The 21,638-nt window shown below is 31.9% G+C and overlaps 1 long non-coding RNA gene across 6 annotated transcripts; it reads right to left on the bottom strand.

Annotated features, from left to right (window-relative positions):
• Positions 1-9,074: 9,074 nt before the first annotated feature.
• Positions 9,075-20,927, bottom strand: LOC130814324 (uncharacterized). Of its 6 annotated transcripts, XR_009042362.1 has the most exons (8): positions 20,774-20,926; positions 15,730-16,275; positions 12,592-12,711; positions 11,940-12,091; positions 11,671-11,749; positions 10,729-10,978; positions 9,842-10,060; positions 9,075-9,750 (listed from the first exon to the last, which is right to left on the bottom strand). It is a non-coding gene; the product is annotated as an uncharacterized LOC130814324 (long non-coding RNA). The 6 variants fall into 6 exon arrangements; XR_009042365.1 differs by adding an exon at positions 17,705-17,872 and having other exon boundaries at positions 11,940-16,275; positions 20,774-20,927; XR_009042364.1 differs by having other exon boundaries at positions 12,592-16,275.
• Between the last annotated feature and the right edge of the window lie 711 nt (positions 20,928-21,638).

Below are 21,638 nucleotides of genomic sequence, written 5' to 3'. Positions count from 1 at the left end.
GACCATCTCTTATAGAAACTACTCTTTAGGCCCAACCCAATATAATTTTAAAATTAAAGATAGGAAAAAGGGGCATCACTTGTCTAAGCTACAAACAAAATATCGTCGATGAATAGCTTGTACCAAGGAAAATATTTACAAATATGTTTGGATAACTCATCAAGTATTATAGCAAATAAGAAAGGATTTAGGGCCAATTCCTGGTGCAAACCCACTTCTACTGAAAAAGGCTCAATTGTCCCTACAAGAACTAAATACTAGTTCCGGCTCCTTGCCACTTATCATGTATTACCTTAATATACTTAACGATATTCTTTTAGTCCGAGCTTATCCCATATAATGGTCTTTCGTATCATACCATATGCTTTCTCCAGCTCAATGAACACCTTAGGCAAATTGTTCTTTCTTTTTGTATAGCCTTCTCTCTATTACTCACTCTTATAGCTTCATCGTGATACAGAAAAGTTTGATCCCTCTATAATTTTACATGTTAGAGCATCATTTTTGTTTTTATATAGCGAAATATATAAGTGTGTTTCCCCTCCATTATAAATTCATAAGTAAATTTGTTAAAAGTACATAATAAAACGCGCGATTAGAAGGCCGACCCATATAACTTCGCCCCGATCATTTTCATAATAAATTAAGATTTGTGTTAGCTTTTGTGAACCTAAAATTGACTTGGATTGATAATAAGTTCATGTACGTACAAATTGACCCTCTAAATTTTGTGTTGCTGAGTGACACATTACGCACCCATGATGAATAGAAAGACATTCAAACAACACACCCATGTTGAATACAATTCAAAAATTAGCTACACAAAAGCCTCTCATAAGAAAAGCTTCAAGTACAAGTCAATAATGTATTATTTAATAAAAAGGGGTATTATAATTATAAATTAACATACTTGTGGATGATCGATTTAGTCTAAGATTTGGTTTTGTCCCATGTATATATTGAATATTGTCAACAACTTTAAAATACAAGCTTTGTTGGTATCATCTTCATAAACTAAACTTCAAACATTGTTTTACTCATCTCTCTTTAACAAATGGAAAATCACGATGATAAAGACATACTAACATGCATGCCAAAGATCTTAATTCTTTAACGACCAAAACATATTCTAAAGAATAACTTTATTTTGAAACCTACGAGCTAGAAATCCACCCATTTTGCGTCTAATTAAAACTTAATATAATATTCCTCTGGTGTAATTTTACCATGGTCAACTTTAAAGCTAACTACTGTTATTGATTTATTAAAAAATTTTTGTTCGTTTTACGTTGTTGGATACATTTGGAATATTCTATATAAGGAAACAAAATTTTACAAATGATCTTTTATGGGTATAAAGGAATTAAAATATATTCATCATTTTAGATTATGTTAGATTTTTCTCGATATATAGAATTTAAATATATATTTTTTATATATTTTTTAAAGAAGTAGTACTTTTAAGACTCAAATTATATTGGAAAAATATGCAAAATAATGTTAAATGTGACCAAAATACAATTATAAAACGGAAAAATTATAAATTTAATAATTTTTGGTATTTAAGTTTGAGATCATGTACATATTCCTTTTTGTAAAATATAAAATTATGCAGAGAAACTTTGATATTCTAAAATATTTTATTTTTATTTTATTTTATTTTTATTAGTCAGAAGAATAAACAACTTCCATCTCATAATACAATTATGAATGGTTAATGTAGTTTTTACAAACATGTCAATATAATTTAATTATTAATATCTCTAATTAGACTTAGTTAAAAATTTAAAATAGATGATATTAATAGAATTTATATCAAGAAGATACTAACTAACCCGCACTTAACTATGTTCTAACTAAAATAAAAGTGATTGATGAATAGTCTGAAACAAGATACTCGCATTAGCTAAAAGCAGAGGTTTTCAAAACAAACCCGATGATCCGATATTCATTTGACCTTGTAATCGAACCTGTTTTGACCTAACTTAAAACTAGATTTACATTATGAACACCTGTAGTTATAAGGTACTTCCTCCGTACCATAATACTTGCTATATTTTTCATTTTTGACAATTTTATATTACTTGCTACATTTCTATTTTTAGTAATAAAACAATCATATATATATATATATATATATATATATATATATATATATATATATATATATATATATATATATATATATATATATATATATATCACTAACATTTTATCCTACTCTTTACCTCTATTATTATCCTACTCTATACCTTACTAACATTTTACCCTCTTCAATTAAGAATTAAAATGAAGGGTATAATTGTAGTTTACATGTTGTGTCCACCTTTTTTTAATTCCTATGCCCATACAAATTTAGCAACAAAAACAAAACACAGGAAGTACTTTAGCTAGCAAGTCGAAACCTTAAGCGCTGCATCTAAGAATGGTCATGGGTCCAGGACCCTATTGGACCTGCCCCGAATCCGCCCTTTTTTAAGGGTCTAGGTCTTATTTTTTAAGACCCATCGAATCTGGGTCGGATTTGAATCCTAAAAATACTTGGTGCGTCCGAGTCCCGGTCCAAGGGTTAGGACCTGAATTCGGACCCAGACCGTACCTCTAAACTCGGACCCTGGACCCGCCCCTTAGACCCGGATCTAGACCCTTATAATTATTAATATATATGTGCTAATTAGCTAGTATTAAATTTTCTTACACTCTTATTATTTTGTGACTTCTCTACATGTACATATATTTATATATGACGCTATGGATGTATTATTAGTATTAAATATTTGTAAAATACGCTAATGACTTACAAAAGGCTCAAATATGACAAATCAAAGAGATTTTTTTAGATCTATTAAGGACCTTAGACCCACCAGATTCGAAAGGTCTGGTTCTGGGTCTGAAAAATTTAGACCTTTAGAGTTCGAATCCGAGTCTAGATCTATAAAAAATAAAAGGATCCAAATACGAATCTTGACTGACCCGCTCCATGACCATCCCTAGAGCTTGCATCATTGATTGGTTAATGACACAATTGCAATGCACTTTCGTGTATAGCAGGCAGATTTAAACAATTCCGTCAGCTCGTCTTTTTGTACCAGCTTTCATCACTTTTTCTGCCGCCTATGCATATTGAAATGGTTGGAAATCAAAGTAAAGGCTAAAAAGGTAAATGTTGATTCATACAGGATATGCTTATTAAAGTATATCTACATTACTCCTTTTCAACCCGGGCCTAGGTTTTTAGGGTCTCAGGGCGAAAGATTTTTTATGGGCCCCAAAACTATTGTATATAGAAAAAGTTCGGATCTTAGTATTAGTTGAAAACTAAAATTTTTTAGGGGCCTTTGGCGTATGCATGTCTTGAACTTGCTTAGTGCCGAACCTGCTCTTTCCAGCTTCTGTACAATTGAATTTGCAGTATTTTTCATTTTGGTCTGTCCCACTTAATTTACGTCATTTTTATTTTTGGATAATGAGCAACTACGTTTTTTAAATTTTATCCGTATATTTTAACTCTCTTTTAATTTCATCTATGCAATTTATTCCCTGTATTTATTTATTAGTATTTTCTTAAAAATAACTCAATTTCTCTTTGATGCAAATCAAAGAGAAAGAGATGAGTAAATAATAAAAAAATAAAATGTAAAGATAAGTTAAATATATAGATAAAAAATAAAAAATTAAAAATAAAAATAAGATAATTTGAAAGATAAAAAATTAAAAAAAAAAAAATTAATATTAATATTAGAGTTAAATCATTAATTTCGCGGCGACTGAACAATGATCCATGCATGGCTGCTTATAGTCTTCACTCTTATTAGGAACATTACTATATATAATTGTATATAAATGCCAATGCAATTTAAGGTTAATTAATCTTAATAATTAGCTGGGTTCTTTTTTTTAGCACAAGCTGATTGGATGAAGAAAGGAAAACACCCAACACAACCAAAATCAAACTCATGCTATTATTTATAAAAAAAACAACCAATTTTCAATTATTAGTCTTTTAATAATAAAGTAAAATACGGAGACATTAGAACATTAACGGTTTGTTTGGTAACCGGTACTAAATGGTGGGAATGGTAATAGAATGTTAGAGTAATTTTGGTAAGAATATCTCTTGATAAATTTAATGATCATACTTATTTTCCTTCAACAAGCTCTTTTTATTTATAAAATTCATTCTAATGCATTATTACTAAAACATGTTGTATTAGATGGTAATAAAAAATTGTGAAAAAAAAAACTTTTTTTATGATCAAACTTTCATTACCATGGTAATTTACATATATCAAGAAAATTTACACTACAAATAATTCGTATTACCATCAATTAGTACCATTAACTAAACAGGTTGTAAAGGTATTTAAAAACAAAGATGTAAAGTATTTATAGGTTATTATGTTTGATGATGTTATTTTTAATGTGTCAAACTTAATAGGAAAATTACCAGAAATCCACATATACATGTGTCTATTCACCTAAAATAAATTGTACAAAATAGCTAATCAACATCAAAGTATTTATTTAATACTCCTACTATATAACTCACTTTATTTATGTATGAAATAAACTCCTTAATTTTTATTTTGACTCAGAACGATTGTTTCACTCCCTTATAAGATGATTTGCTTTAAGCAATTAGTGTAATAATATTGAAATATTTATTTTTTTTCCTAGTTTAATTCAAAGTGCCATAAAAGTATTAATTTTTAATAGTTTAACTTGAGTAAAAAAAATATTAATTATTTCTGTGGGCGATTTTGCTAGGGTTTTGTAAAAAATAATAAACGAGCTTTTTAAGTGGATTTTTTGCAAAAAGCCATTAAAATCATACAATTTTATAAAAAGACTGTAAAATTTCATATGACATTCTCAAAGTGATTTGCCATATAGAATAATTCTTACCAAAATTAACATCAAATTATTTATTTAATATGAGTATTATATCACAATTAGATATATTATGTTAAGTTTTCTTAGAATATTATATTTTTGAATTTAAAAGCCATAAGATTGCTAGTTAAAGTTTTGAATATATATATTTTTTTATATTGAAGTATATGCTAATTAATAATTTTTTTTTCATAAAAATTTTAATTTCTAAAATATTTCATCAAGAAATAAAAGATACACGATAATAAAAAATTATGTTGATAATGACAAAAAATCATTACGATGACGTTGTTAGAAAATCACATAGATTTGCCTCCAAATGTATGAAAACTTTAATTAATACTTATATTAACAATCGGATTTTTTTTCATTAAATGCAATATATATTCTAAAATTCTCTATCTATTTTATAAGAAATATTTTAATTTTATATCGATAACATGTTATTGCATCTCTATATAAAATTTATTTTTACATATATTTTTATACTAACAACTTCGTGCATTGTATGAGTTCTTCTAAAAATATTGTTTAATGTTCCAACAAATATTTTTTTCACGAAGAATAGTCCATATAGAAATTCACTATTAACAACTACTTATATAGTTTAAAATTATTCTCACAATTACTTTCAATTTACTTAACAAACCCTCAATTTGGGTTCATGTCAGGAAGATTGAATAGTGAACTACACATGTTCGGAGGAGGTTGATGGACTTCTAGGGAAAGAAAGAAGAATTTGCATATGATGCTTATCAGTCTAAATCGGATAACGCTTGTGCTAGTGTACCACAAACCCTTGTATGGGATAGCATCAAGGGTAAGGGAATACAATTGAGCTATATTAAAGCAATACAGGATATGTATTATAGAGTTACGACTAGCATTCAATCACCTATTGAGGTGGCCGAGCCTTTTCCAATAGAAGTGGGTTTGCATTAAGGTTCAGTCCTAAGCCCTTTCTGATTTTTATAATATAAATGATAAGTTTTTTAACTTTCGTCGTGAAAGTGTTCCTTGGTGTATGCTATTTACAGACGATAATGTGCATGTAGCAAAAACTAGTTATAAAGTCATTTATAATGCAATTTTAAATGTGTTGTTGAAGGATGACTCTAGAAGAAAAAGGGTTGTGAACTAAAATAGAATATTTATAATGCAATTTAGTGGGAAAGAGCAAGTTGGAAAACCTTAGATGATCATTAAAAATGTGTTGTTGTGCAAATGACCAAGTTTAAATATTTAAGATTTATATTTTAGAGTAGTAGAGAGATTGATAAAGATGTAATGAGTCAAATTCAAGCTACATGGCTTAAATAGAAAGCTGCCACTGAAATATTGTAAGATGGAAGATTTCTAGCTATATTAAAAAGTGAATTATGCAAATATGTAATGAGTTTGATGATGAACGTAGTAGAGAAGAAAATTTTAAGGTGAATGTGTGGTCACATCAGAATGTATGTGATTAAGAATCAGGTTATGAAAGAAAAGCTTGCAGCTGCATCTATTTTTGTTAAGATACGCGAAATAAATATTTATTTCGGTATAATATTATCAAAAAATATTATCTAAAAACTATTAATTACTAAAAGTACGAAAATATATAAATTTCAGTATAATATGTTTGAAATTTAATTAAGTTCTCGGAGAACAAGGCATATGGAATTATATAAATAAATATCTTGATATTATTAATTTAAAAATGGGTCCAATATTGTTATTAATATTGGTTTCCAATGTGAAATTAAATTCAATTGAGAAATAAATGTGATGAGCCCGGTATTTAAATGGAACTAGTTTGAGAAGGATATTCTCGTTGAGATGGTTTCACCGTGAGACACACTTCATACATAAGTTTAATAATCCAACTAATATAAACTATTAACATATTAAACTCGTTTTATTGAGAGACGGTCTCTCGCAAGAGTAAATCTTCTTGTTTTTATTTTGTATATTTCCATGGATAGTTGGTTACAACTAATAATAACATTACTTTCACTAGAAGGTGATGGAAAAAGTCCTTCTCAGAAGTTATTAGTGCAATAATCCACATGCTTAGTAAAGTTAAAAAAAAAGTTATTATGTAATTCAATCTTGGCTTCCTTTCTCCCCTAACTTACCCTAAACAAATGAGCATTGGCCATTAAGGAATACCAAAATGTGCATATTTTGTAGTTTTAAGAAAACATCCACCTTCTAGACTCCTCCAAGCTCAACCCCTCCACCATCCAAATAGCCAAAAAGCCATGTTCATCTTTTTTTTTATTTACTTGGTTTCTTTGTGTGGGTGCTCGATGTGGCGGTGAGCATGAGTGCCAATAAAGCAATGACACTTTTATGTTGCAATGTGGATTGTGGACTACAATTAGTAAGTGTTAATATTACTTTTATGTTACATTATTTATTTATTTAGATTAATAGGTGCTAATGACTCTTTTAGGTTACAAAAGTATTAAGTACTACAATAACCGAATGAAAACCCGCCTAGGCTTAAAGTCAGATTGATTATGAAAATGTAAAGTTGGACGAAAAAATTTTTCACCTAAATACCCATTTATATAAAATTGAATTGTGTTACGCTGAGTAGAACAAAGAGCATAAGAACCATATTTATTTACTGTTTGATGTTTAAAAAATTAAGATCTTTCGTCAAGCATTTAAAATTAATAAAGGATGAAAAGAATTTTGCTATATTTTTAAGATTGTACCAAAAAAACTAGATATAAATCATCAAAATAATAAACAATTAGCAATGTAACTAAATTTTAATGCTATTTACCTAAAAATAATAATAATTCACAAAATACTCAAATTTCATATACAATTGCAAAAGTAATCCAAATAGTAAATAAGTACCATTAATTTATTATCATATAAATAGAATAAAAATCAATCAAACACTATTCTCATATATTCTTCTATGTTGGTTGAAGAGATTGGTAACATTCAATTTAATTTGTTGGAAGAATAATATATCATTAATGTGAGGATTGAGAGAGAAAACGCTTAAGATAAATATAGGAAAAGAGATAAAATTAAAGTTGTTTATTTTTTTTCCCATTAATGGTAAAATAAGAATCAAAATTTAATGTTGGTAGGTTTTAACTCCATGACCAATAATATTACACTAAGACACATTACCAATTATGTTACGCTCTACTGATAAACTATAAAGAGTTGTTAATATATGAGGCCCCTATTTGATGGGATTTAGGCGGTCGAACACTTTGAATGAGCCTAGAACCGCCCATGGTCTTACGTAATTGAGGTTTAACACATAGTTCCACCGACTGACATCCCTTTGAAATTGCTGCTAATATCGACATGTTATAAAAGAAAATGTCATTATCCATAATAATCTCAAAGAAACAAAAAAAAGAACAAAAAAGTTGTACTCGAATCGCTATATACTCAAATGGGGTGAGCGAAGTCGAACCGAATCTTATATAGATTGAATCATCAGATTTTCAAAGAATCCATAGTTTTGCTCAACTGCTTTGTAAAGTAAAAACAGCTGCGCCTAATAAATCATACTCCACTATGTGAAATAGTATAAACAAGTTCGATCCGCCTGCCTACAAGTCAGAAATGATGGACGGACGACCATCTTACCTGAAAAAAGCTCATATACATACAGCCAGTCAATTTGGTCTGCGCCCATACAGTCCCATAGATAGTTAACTTTGCCGCACTCACAGCCCAAAAAGGGCGTGTTTTAAGTCGATTCTTGAGCTCATTTCAACTCTAAGAAATAAGAATTCTTAAGAACAAGTTATAGTTTAATTTTAACCCAAGTACCGAGAACATAAACATAACTCAATCTGACCAGAAAATGATCTTTAAATTGAAATCAACGACAGCTGATATACTAGCCCTATAAGCAACATAAAAAACTGACCCAGAGAGTAAACCCTGAAACCCAATTCAAACACATGGATGAGCACACACAGGCCACAGCTATGCGAAATGTATTCCTAAAAAAATGTCAAACATTTAGCTATCAGCTGCGTTTGTTCTCTTAGAACCACCAATCCAATGACAACTACGTATTCTCACTAGTGGAAAAAAGCTCATGCTGCGTGAAATATACTACGGTTCATAAAAAAGCAGCATAAAATGGAAAGAAAAAACGAGTTAAAAAAAAATACAAGTATTAATTTAAAAAACGTGCCAGTAGTGTAACACTTTCTAAAAAAAGGAAACATATATATATTTAGATGGCACTCGATACAAGTAAACACCTCCACATCCTCATCTAATAACCACAACATAGAAGATAAATGGCCAATGGGATGAGTATTACAAATTGTAGCAGTTCGTTATATTAAATATGTAGATGTAAATGATAGACAAGTACGGAAATAATATCACACGAGAAGGAACTTCTTACTTCCAGCACATTCCAGAATAACATACTGAAAGCAATAATGGGCATTTCTGATATCTTAATGAAAAGAAATGGGCTTGCAGTTTTAACATATAAAGCTTATTGTTACCTCACATGAACAAGCTTGGCCAGTTCCGTGTCAGATAATCCCGCCAAGAGAGCAAAGAGTACACACATGATAAGGATTCCAATCATGCAAGTTCTTATTAGCCCCTGATCGAAACTAGGATGGATGTCAATCTCAGATCTAAGATAATTAAGATCAACATTGTCGCAAAGTAGTTAATTTGTAAGTAGTTGATTTGCCACTTCCGTAGAAGAATGTCGAGTAATTAGAAATTGGACTTGAACATATTGCACATGCATTTACCATCCAAACATGCTGGAAGTTCCTCTAAAAATTCGGATAGAATATCTTGGTACTGTTGTCCAAAAAATTTCAGCTTTTGTTGAGTAACAGGATTTAGAACCTGAACGATAAAAATCAAAGTTAAACTACCTACCTCAGCAGAAAAAAGCAAATTAAGACAATCCGAGATAATATAGAAGCAAGGAGCTCACTTTCATAAGAGTTTGCAGCATCATCCGTATTACAGGAGGAAGCCGTATGACATATAAACTGCCAAGACAGTGGAAAATTATCTTGAAAAGGCAGAGCACATGATCTTCTCATCTGCATTGGAAGTCTTAAAGGAGAAAAACCTTCACAGTCTACTAAAACCATAACTCGAGGACATTCACGATCAGCTAAATGCAGGATACCATGCTCCATCTGAGACACTGCATCAAAAATCAATATCAACGCAACAACTTTCACAACAATGAAGATATTTTAGACTCTAGTATGTTGGTTAGTGGTAGCCCCAAAATGATGGGATATCTATCATCTTCAAAGTATTACATAATTATAAACAGACACTAATTTGACCGTGCAGAAAAAGGATAATCAGATCATCTATATGTTTCCATTTCTAGAACCTTAAGGTCTCTTTTAACTATCTATACCATTACATCATCAAATCTGCTACATCCAAGATTGACCTATGAAGAGTGCAATGCAAGCCTAGTGCACAGGAACAAACACTGTTATGTGTCAAATGTATACAATCAACCTTGACAAAGATCAAACAAATCGAAAGTAAAAGGGTGTAAGACAAAATTCGAACTCCATAACTTTACCCTAAGATCAAAACAGAACTCCAAAAGTAAAATGTAAGTGTGTGAGAAAATGAGATTTCAGCTTTGTTCTGTAAATGGTCTATCATAAATTATTTTGGAGATTACTCACACAAACTGGTTTAGTGGTTACTAATAAATGGTTTCCCATCACTGCCAATAAAAGCTGCAATTGACATCTACCATCCCTTAAAGGGGGCAAAACAAAATGATATACCCATGGAAAAAAAAATCAGTAAACCCTTGAGAAGGAATTTAGAATTACCAACTACCTGGGCAAATCGAGGTCGATCTTTATTTGGCAGACTGGTGCAAGCTACACCAAGATGCACAATCAGACAAGGACTGTTCCTATTATCATAGCCATGCCAGAAAACGAAATCTGACCACCCCTTAAGGTCCTGTTCTGAGAGAATGTGGTACGTTTCTCTCCAAAGAATTGTCTTCTTGACTGATGAAAGCAGGCGTGAAAAGTCACCATTTGCAGCACTGTAAAATCTTCGCAGCTCACTCTCATCAATCCTGCAATGTTGTGTATAACCAAATTTCCAATCAGTTATTGATTTTTTCAGACCCCTAAACCACCTCCAAAGAAATCCCTTGTCAACTTCTTTCTTGACAAGTTGCAAGATGTACCATTAAACAACTAAGGGAGAGGCTCGTTGTATGTCTTTCCTAAATAAGGTTGTTAAGTTCTCAACTAAGTGCTGCTATAAAAATTCCTAAATACTAAAAATCAGGGAAAATATCTACAAAAAGGTCATGATGAAGGAGATAATTTGCTGAAAAACTGGGAAGAATAATTCAAAGCTCAAGTCATCCTAGCAGTACTTGCTACCTTGCTGTTATGGGAATCAAACTTTTTCTACTGTAATTGTTGGACCACGAAAAGTATTAGATTAATTATGTATTCGTAAGTTTCAGAATACGACAGAGAACAGTTTGAACCTGAGATATTCTTTAACGAATTTCCAAGGAGCCTAGGCCCTAGATGTGGAAACCATCAAAGAAGGTAACCTCACCCCTATAGTCTTTTGGTTACTTCAATGACTGTTTATGTTTTTTCTTTTACATGCTAAGCAATACTCTATAATTCTTATGATGTACCATTTTAAAAGGCTTGGGAGGATAAATAACATATTAGATTATAGCACAGTCATTGAGTTTCCTTGGGACAAGTGATATGCTAATGGTCACCTTTCTGGTATACTTACCCCTTGCCTTATCAGCTCTTCGTGAAATTTATGCGACCACTCCTCTGATGACGAAGAACTAGGAATGACATCATTGTTTCTGAAATAGTAATGACAGAATGTAAATGATTATAACACCGAATAGTAGCAACAGGACATTCATAAACACAATTCCATTAAAAGCTTGTTACATCGGCAATTGCAGATGATTAAGTCAGTACACCAGAAGATTGAAACATAGAAATTGATTGGAACGTGTAAACACGTCAAAGTCAATGCATTTGGTTTACCTTACATCAACGTAAGGCTGCACAGAGGATGCATCTTCATTCAGGTTCTCAAATAAATGATAACCATGAGGATCATTTGCAACATTTGCCTGATCTGATATTTCTGAAAAAGATTCAACTATGGAGAGAACTAACAATGGTCGTGAGAACTTCTGAAAAAACATATAATAAAAATTGCTCAAGGGGGGAAGAGAGAGAAGTAGCATTGACTGTAACACCCCTGAATTGCCAAGCCTTATACAAAACCAAAACCGCAAAAGATAGGAGGAAATTCGGGTGTAACATTAAAATAAAATAAATAAGATAATATTAAATTTTAAAAGAAATTATGAGTAGAAATTTCGGCAACATCTCTACTAAAAATCAAACATGTGGTAGAGCAATTAGCACAATAAAAAAAAACATTAAATTAATCTAAGGCATCATTGCCTTTAAAATCTCACGGCGGAATGATTCAACGTCGGCTTCTCAAATCAACATGCCAAGCATGGATCGTGGTTCCAGTGTCAACGCTTGCATTTTAAAATGACTTAACTTTTTAGAACAATGCAAAGTTATAAACTACGCAAGGGAAAGACAAACATACAAAGGAGGACACAAGGCCGCGTAACGAAACGTATACAAACCAAAGTTTACAAAAGATAATTAATACCTATAAGGTCAAAAGATGATGGTATGACACAGGTTATGCTGCGCCCTCATTACTCTCCCTCAATGCAATGCAATGCAAAAGAAGCTCCAATACCTGCTACGCCTGTCTATGATCTTCCTGCTGCTCGACATTAGACCAAAGGCCAATGTGTCATACCAGGACAATCATAGAAATTCATCAAACAATCAAACATAAACACAAACACATACACGTCAGTAACTAACATCAAATATAATAAGGCCAACCTACTAGATAACATCATGTTATACAACAACATAAGATGATTTCATAAGACACAAGCACAAATAGTAACCGCTTATCGTCCACATATACTTCTTAATCTCATTACGTCCTTTCCAACCTGAACCATGTGTTCTTGAGTAGAATGCAGGTCTCCACACTCCTCTTCTCAAAACATAAACTCTTGTAAAACACACGTAGTATCAACTCAACCAAGGCATTTACAGACTACCTAACACATGACCGTATAGAGCTTGTCTATCCTAAAGTAAGTGTGATCATAGTCTATCTTTTGGATTGGTAACTCCCTTGAGGTAACTCAACTTAGGCACACTTCTCACTAGCATAAACTATTCTATCAACGAGTAAATTTTCTATCAATGTGTAAACTTTCTATCAACGAATAACTTTCTATCATTAAATACTTTCGATCAATGAATAAGTTTTCTATCATTGAGTAACTTTCTATCAGTGGATTTTTTCTCTACTTCATGGCATAGTGACAAGGCCAAGAGCGTTATCGGCCATCCGGTGCCCATGGCAAAGTATGAGCTCATACCCCCAGCTGACCCTCTTGGATCCTACCTTCGAGAAAAATATAAGACACTGCCAATCCAGTGAAGAGGCCACCATATTAGGGTTTGCAAAGCCCGCATGGTAACACCTCGGTCAAGGGGCAGTATCGGCCACCCGGCGCCCAATGACAAAAGTATGCTCATACCCCCCATATGGTGATCCCGTCGGATCTCACTTAGGGGACTATTAAATCAACCGGACATAATCCAGCTGAGTCACGCCAGCTAATCATAATCTAATGCTTTATCAAATGGGAATAATTCCCGATTTCTACTATTAATGAGTACCCTGGGATTATAGACTCACTGAACAACTCAAATAAAATATGAAATTCACCTATAAAGTAGTCATTCTAACTCCAAGTAAGACATAATCCAATTCTTAAATAGATAAGGGGGTGGTCCCCGCCTTCTACTAACACTTTCATTCTCTAAACTATTTTAAGCGCAAGGATTTCAAAATCGATAGCTCTTCATATAAAGTGTACTCACTAGTACCTCATAGTTTCTATATAATGCATATTATCACAATAAACAATGTCTTAAAGCAAATTGCATATAAGGGTTAGTTACTGCGTGTATGTACCTGTAAGCGTCATTGCACGACCAAAAAGTCACAAAAATCACCCAACTAAAATTCTACCTTCCTCTTATGAAATGAGCATCTATATAAGTTAAGAGTATAACTAATAAGTCCACTTATCTACTTTGTCATACCAACTAAATGCCAAACCACTTTAATCCATTCAAGATAAGTCTCCAATTACTCTAGCACGCACACATCATTCAACATAATCATAATCATCAACTTAACAACGACGCAAGTCTTTCCATCACTTTAAGAATAGAAGCGTTATGTGAATCGTTCTTTTACATCAACTAAATGTGAGTTATATTGATTCACGTTACTTCTAAAATATAACAAATCACGCTTAAATCTTACAATGTTAATATGACACTAGTATGATGATAATCACAAATCTTAAAGTTATCACATCGCAATATCATTCATTACATTCTCCATAGCTAGAAAAACTACAATCAAATCATCACAAGTATCTTCAGCAACCATCAACGATAAGTTGGCACTATACTCATGACCTTATCTATAACTTCAATAACAACCTAACAAGAGTATTTGTAATCAACAACAATCAAACGACAACAATTAACAACTATTATTCCCAATTAACAACCAAAATCACTTCCATAGTCAACTACAATCATAACCAATACTAATTATCACTATCACAACAATAATCAACCAAACTAAGTCTTAAGACAATTTATAAGGTTATCCAATCAATCATTACACCACCAAATGTAGCATAAAAGCACACACCATTAATAATTTTATCCCTAAATCAAACCCTAATCAAATCATGTTCAAAGAAAACACCTTTAGCTACTACCCATAATAAGATTCAATAAAATAACACAAAATCAACACACAACCCATAACCTTGATAAATTCCAATAAGAAACAAGAAAATCAAAATAGGGGAAGAAGAGATAGCTTACTAAGGTGAAACTAGAAGAAAAAAAATAGGTGAAGGGCAAGTGGAGGTTGTGGTGGTGGCGCAGGAGCTTCGTTGACGGTGGAGGGAGGACAAAATCGGCTGCTTCAGCCGCTGCTTGCTGGCGGCAAACACAGCTGGGTTCAAACGCAGCTTGTGGCTGCTGTTGGAGGGTAAAAGCGGGCTGCTACTGCCGGTGCTGCACGTGGGGAAGCAGGCGTGGCTGGACTAGTGGAGGAGGCCACGCCAGTTGCTGTTTGAGGGAGGCGAAAGTGGCGGCTGTTCTAGTGGAGGTGAAGGAGGCACATGATTGAGGGGGAGAGAAGAGGAGAGAAGATGAGAGGGACGAAAGAGGCGTGCTTTTTTTTTTTGAGCGAGGAAAGGAGTAATACCCACTCAAAACCCTAACTCATCCTTTTTATTTTATTTATTTATTTATAAAGATTCATCTTTTTGCAAGGCCCAACATAGAAAACTCACCTTCGTGTGCTCACAAATTTTATTAAACAATAATTTTGATTCGAATCTCTTTATTATAGTAATCGCAGATCTTTTTTTTTAATGTAAATATTTAAATTCGTATATGAAAGAAATTTATTAAAACTAACTCAAAATAATTTAATATAATTATAAAATCTCTAAAATCGATTATAATAATAATTAATGACATCATAAAATAGTGGGTGTTACATTGACACTTTAAACAGTATACTGATAACACAAGACAAGACTTTGTAAATTATGTTTCATTATCATTAGTCAGATGAGGAACACAACTTGTGCACCGAGCAACATAACATGCATACCTGCATACCATGAACAATCCTTTGAAAGGAGCCCATCTGCGAACCCATTTGGAATGCCTGAAGACTACGCTAAGCAAATGGGTACTTAGCACTTGAAAGCCTCCTTGTAGTTTCTAAAGCAGCAACTTTTAATAAGAAAAATGCAACATCGCCAGCAACTCCTCTTATTGCACGATCCTTCAAATCAACATGATTGATAGATTTCTGTGTCAAATTCTTTGGTATGGAAACAACTTTGGCTGCAATTCTCTGAGAGCTTACACTGGCCGATTCAGAATTCCATCTTTGATCAGCAATTCCCTGTGGATCCTCCATCATGCAGTGGTTACGAAAACTTTCCACACAAAATTAACTTTTTTTGGCTCAAATGGTGTATTGCTTAGAGAACGGAAGGAAAGAAGACCATGTATTCCTTCCTCAAGCAGTTAGTATGTACACCAGAAAGTGGAATTTTACTGCTTTTTCTCTCAAGAAATATGAGAAGCTAAACAAAGTGTATAGAACACCTGTTACTGAAGGTGTTCTGAGGCAGAATTGCGAGTTATCCTGCAAATTTGATGAAGCTGCGTCAGGACTTTCCCATTCAATAGTTCATTCGGAGATCATATGCATAGACAAGTTACTTTAGTATGTAAATCAAAATCTATAAACATGTGTTTCCTCTATTTGCTCTGTTCTCTTGTCATCGAGAAGATTTTCTGATCCTATACACTTTTGATCACCTAAGAAGTGTCATTTATGACTAACCATAGACTAATCACCAAAGTTTCTGATGCAAAGCACACAGTATCAAGATGCGGTAAACTAATGAGTTCACGGACATGTGTGTATAGAGAGTAAATATTTATAGGGTAATAAAAGTCAAACTTAGAAAATAAGGATATTAGAGTAGAAAATTAAGAGAATATAGCTGTCAAAGATAAGAAATAGTTGTAAAGTGATGAAGAAGAAATAGAAGAATTAATCCCCTCATTTTTAGGCCTAGTTTTCATAGTTATCCATTAGAGAGATTTCAATAGATCTTTGTTGTTTCAAGGTTTGTTTATTAAAGTTTCTTCTTCATCCTCTATCATTTAATCAACTTTTCCCGAATATTTATTGTTTCTTATTTCTGAATTTTAATTAATGTACTTAAATATATTATTCATGTCTGATATCATGTTTAGATTTTATACTACTACTTTATTGTTAATTTACATGTCTAGTAAGTAGATTTTCATTTTAGGGTAAAGGGTATGAACCATATTATACATGGATTGATATTTGTATGAAGTTGTTCATAGAATTATAGGTCTTCAATAAATTTGTGCTAGTTAATCTTAGGTTAAAATTATTTGTCAACTTTGTCAAAAAGACAACAGAATAACATTAGGATTAACTTAGTCTTAAGACAAATCTAAGTTCAACTCTCATTAATTAAATCAAGAAGACGACATCATGAGATTAGAATTAATTAGATCATAATCCGAGAGTCAATTAATAAGACGCCATCATGACCCATGTTATGTGAATAAAATAAGTGCAAATTGGTATCTATGTGAAATTGTGGGGATTTTCAATACCCTTATCTTTTTTATTATTGATTTCAACTCTTTAGATTTTGATTTTTAGTCGTAATTCTTCAACCATTATTTTTATTCTCACAACATATCCACCAAAATTTAGTAAACCATATTAACCTAAGCTTCCTTGTGACTGGTTGGCATCTACACAAACATAGTGCACTTACAGTTAAATAAAATTTCCTATCAAATTTTCGACTTTGTTGCCGAGGAAGCTACAATTAATCTTTACTTTGTTCTCTTAGTTACGTAGTTTTACTTCTTGCTCCATCCCCTTCACTAGATCTTACTCTTGTTTTATTGTTTTCTTAAGAATTTCAACCGTGAAGATTAAAGCTACAACTTGTAGATTAAATGCAAACAAATGAAGGAGAGCTAGACAGAAACAAGAGGAAATGGCCAACAGAATTAACCGTGTGGGCACGCCATCGTTCACCCAATCAACTATTCTCTGCATCGTCAAACCTGACTTTTGTGCGGATAATTTCAAACTAAAGCATCATTTAATACAAATGATCAAGAGGAATAAATTTGATGGACATCCTTGTGAAAGTTAACATGATCACATTGACGATTTACACCTACAGCACGTGAGAAGCATTTAATCAAATATCAAAGGCGTAAGAAAAGGAATAGAGAGAATGAGAAACACGATAAATGTGTGGACTTGAAGGATGAAAGAAGAGAATCTTTTTGTTATTAGTTTGTCATGTAAATGGAGGCATTGCATTAGGAAGATTGTTACAACAGTAGTATAAATACTTGAACTATTGTAAAAAATGGATTATGCAATGTAATTGAGAAATAAATCTTGGGAGCTAGTTTACCTATCTTGTTGCCTTTCACTGTTAAACACTATTTTTCTTATTATCATTATTCTAATTCCACCGAAAAGAAGAAGTGAATCTCTTAGACAGTGTAATAGCTGTCACAATACTGCTAAGGATCTCTCTAAGGAAACGGTATAGATGCTTAGTTTTAAAAAGCGCGTCTTCTCGTATTTATAAAAATAGGGTAGTCGCTCGCATATAAATTTTTGACAAAGTTCTACACACAACGCAAGACTTCACAGTTAAAGACTCAGATACAGACTTTCAAAAAACTCTTTTGAGTCATTTTATTGATGAAATTTCCTCATCATCAAATCCCAAACTGATTATTGGTACAATGCTTAGTTTTAAAAAGCGCGTCTTGCTTTGCAGCTAGTGCACCTCGAGCTCAAGCTCCGCTGGAAACGCCTCAGCTAGGTGAGGCAAAGCCCACTTCAAGAGGTGTGCGCCTTAGGCGCCTCAATACGCTTCACGCCTTATGTGCATCCATGTTGGGCTAGATAATTAACTTATGCTCGTTTGTTCAAAAAAGAAATAAAAATCGAAACTCAAATTTATTTGAATATGAAGTTTGAAAACCGTTGTTTTTTTAAGAAAAACAAAAAACATGCGAAGAAGAAAATAACTTCGGAAATTCTTGATATCATCATCATAATAATTTTGTGCTAAAGTGGTGTTTACCACAAGGATAATGAATGTTTTTAAGCTTGTTGATACTAAAATATGAATATCATGTTGTTTGAAGTATGTATATATATATATATATATATATATATATATATATATATATGTATGTATATATATATATGTATATATGTATGTATATGTATATATGTATATATATATATATATATGTATATATGTACATATATATGTATATCTATATATATATATATACATACATATATATATACATACATATATATATATATATATACATATACATATATATACATATATATATATATATATATATATATATATATATATATGTTTTAAAATTGATTTTTAAGCTTTAAGAAAAAGTGTGTCTCACATAGAAAAAGCTCATGCCTTCGCCTTTTGTGGTTTGTGCCTAGGCTCCAAGGACCTTTTGGGCCTTGGTGCGCCTCGCACTTTTTCATGGAATAATGAAAGGAGTTCACCACATCAACAAAGAGGAACATGAGAAAATGAAACTACACATAGCCATTCTCACTGACCAAATGGCTAAAATTAATTTGGTATCTACTCCCTTTTTTGCCTTATTAGTGTGATTCCTAATTGCGATATTTGTGGTGTCTTGGTCACAGTTCTAGTAGTTGCACTAAACTTTATGAGAAGGTGAATGCACTTTACAAAAGACAACAAAATGATCCCTTTCTCTAAAACTACATTCTTAATTACTATAATCATCTCAATTTCTCATACATGAACCAAATCAATATGCTATAAACCCACAATCACCTCCACTATTCCAATAGTCACCGAACCCACCTAAATATCATCCCGGCATCCACACCACTATCTTTCTTTCTTGGGGTTGATGTAATACTCTAAGACTCCTCCATCCTATTACATTCTTTACATTTCAATATGCACCATTTTTAAGAAACCTTTGGGAACCACTTAAAAGAGACCTCGTGTGCATATGTTGGCTATTTAGTAGGTATGATTAATTGGAGACCACTTAAAAGGTTTAAGAAACCATTGGAGATTACTTAAAAAGGTTTGAAAAAAAGTATAGCTAAAAATAGAAATGAGAAGATGTTACTGCCCAAAATAGAAAATAAAAATTATGTTGTGCATATTTCCTTCCAATACTTCCCTTGCATTTATTCCATATGCAAATTTCTCACTTTATTTATACTTCCGCATATGCACATTGAACCTACCCTCAAAAATTAGAATTTAATAAATGTTTTTATACTCCTATACTAAGGACCTATCCTCCCCAACTTGTTTTGTTGTTCTTAAATTTAAATAAGAAGTTAGTTTAATTTTGATAATAAAAGACATTCCCATCACTTTCACTATTTCACATAAATTCTAAACTCAATAAGTTCTTAACAGTTCAATTCCATCCAGTTGTCCTAATAAATCGGGAAGAACAAATTCTAACGTAATGAACGGTGCCCTTATAAACTCATATAACCAAGTAGCTAAAGGTCAATTCAGCTATTAAGGCAGAAACCCAATAATTCTTATCAAATTATGATTTTTCACCAAAATACAATAAAACAAATTGACATAATGTTTCAACCTCTAATTGCTAGTTAAATAATACATCATCATTCATCACTATTCGTTGGAAATTAAAATCTAAACCAGAATTTGCGAAATCACACAATGATCAACAAAACTGCTTCAAAATCAAACAATCGAAGCAATAAGCAATGCTCATTGAATTAAACTTCACAATTAATTCTTCAAATTAAGCAACAATGTTAAAATTCGAGAAATGGAAAACGATTTTGATTTAATGATTTACCCTAGAGAACTTCCTCTACTACCAAACTAAACATTGAGATAATCATATCATCATATAATTAAAAGAATACAAATAAAGACGAGTTTACAAATTGTTCTACAACAAATAATAAGAGATTCAAATTACCAGAAATTGAAAGATATATTCAGATGAAAATATAGTAGTAGGAGTAGTTAATTTACCTTAAGAAGGAAACTCCATAGTTCAAAGTTCGAAGCAAGAGAGATCGAGGAAATAGGGAAAGAGAAAGAAAATGATTGACAAAAAAAGAAAAGAGAAGAGAAGAGAACATAGAGGGGAAATAGTTACTACGCTATCAAAAAGGAGGGAAATGGACGACATTGTCAATGTCAGCACATCATTAGTCAAAGACTCAAAGCGTGTCGTTTTGTTTGAGACTTGAGAGGACTACTCTACCATGTAGAGATGCGTTGGTTGGATTCGGGCCAAAAATTTCTAATTAATAACCGTGATTTATAAATCATTATAAAAAGACAAAAATAATAATAAAATAAATAAAACCAAAAAAGATAAATTAAAATAATAAAACTCTCGTCCTATTAAATCCTATCACAAAGGGTGATTTGTTAACTTCACAAGTAACCGTTATTTACTAAGACCTTCTCGATTCAGGCTTACTCCCTCTGTCCCATATGGTTTAAATAAAAGATAAAACTGTTGTTTTATAAGAAAAAGGTGGATAATGGTAATAAATGAAGAGAGAGAATGAATTGTGTGGATAAAAATAAAAGAAAGTTAAACTCTATGGATGATATTGAAAGGAAATGGTGGGTCATAGTACAAAAATAAAAATGATGCAAATTAAGTGGAACGAACCAAAATAAAAAATGCTGCAAATTAAATGAGACGGAGCGAGTAGTATTGTTTCCAGCCAGTCTCCGGAGACACTTTAGGCGCATCCTATTAAATCTTAATGTCTACTTCCTGCATTTTTAATTTCTACTCACATTATCTTTAATGTTTACTTATTATATTCTTAATGTCTACTAGCAATATTATTAATGTATACTAATAGTGTCCTTAAAT

Source organism: Amaranthus tricolor, chromosome 5 (assembly GCF_026212465.1).
Source record: "Amaranthus tricolor cultivar Red isolate AtriRed21 chromosome 5, ASM2621246v1, whole genome shotgun sequence".
NCBI lineage: Eukaryota > Viridiplantae > Streptophyta > Magnoliopsida > Caryophyllales > Amaranthaceae > Amaranthus > Amaranthus tricolor.
The sequence above is the reverse complement of the archived record's forward strand: the minus strand, read 5'-3'. Positions and strand labels throughout refer to the sequence as shown.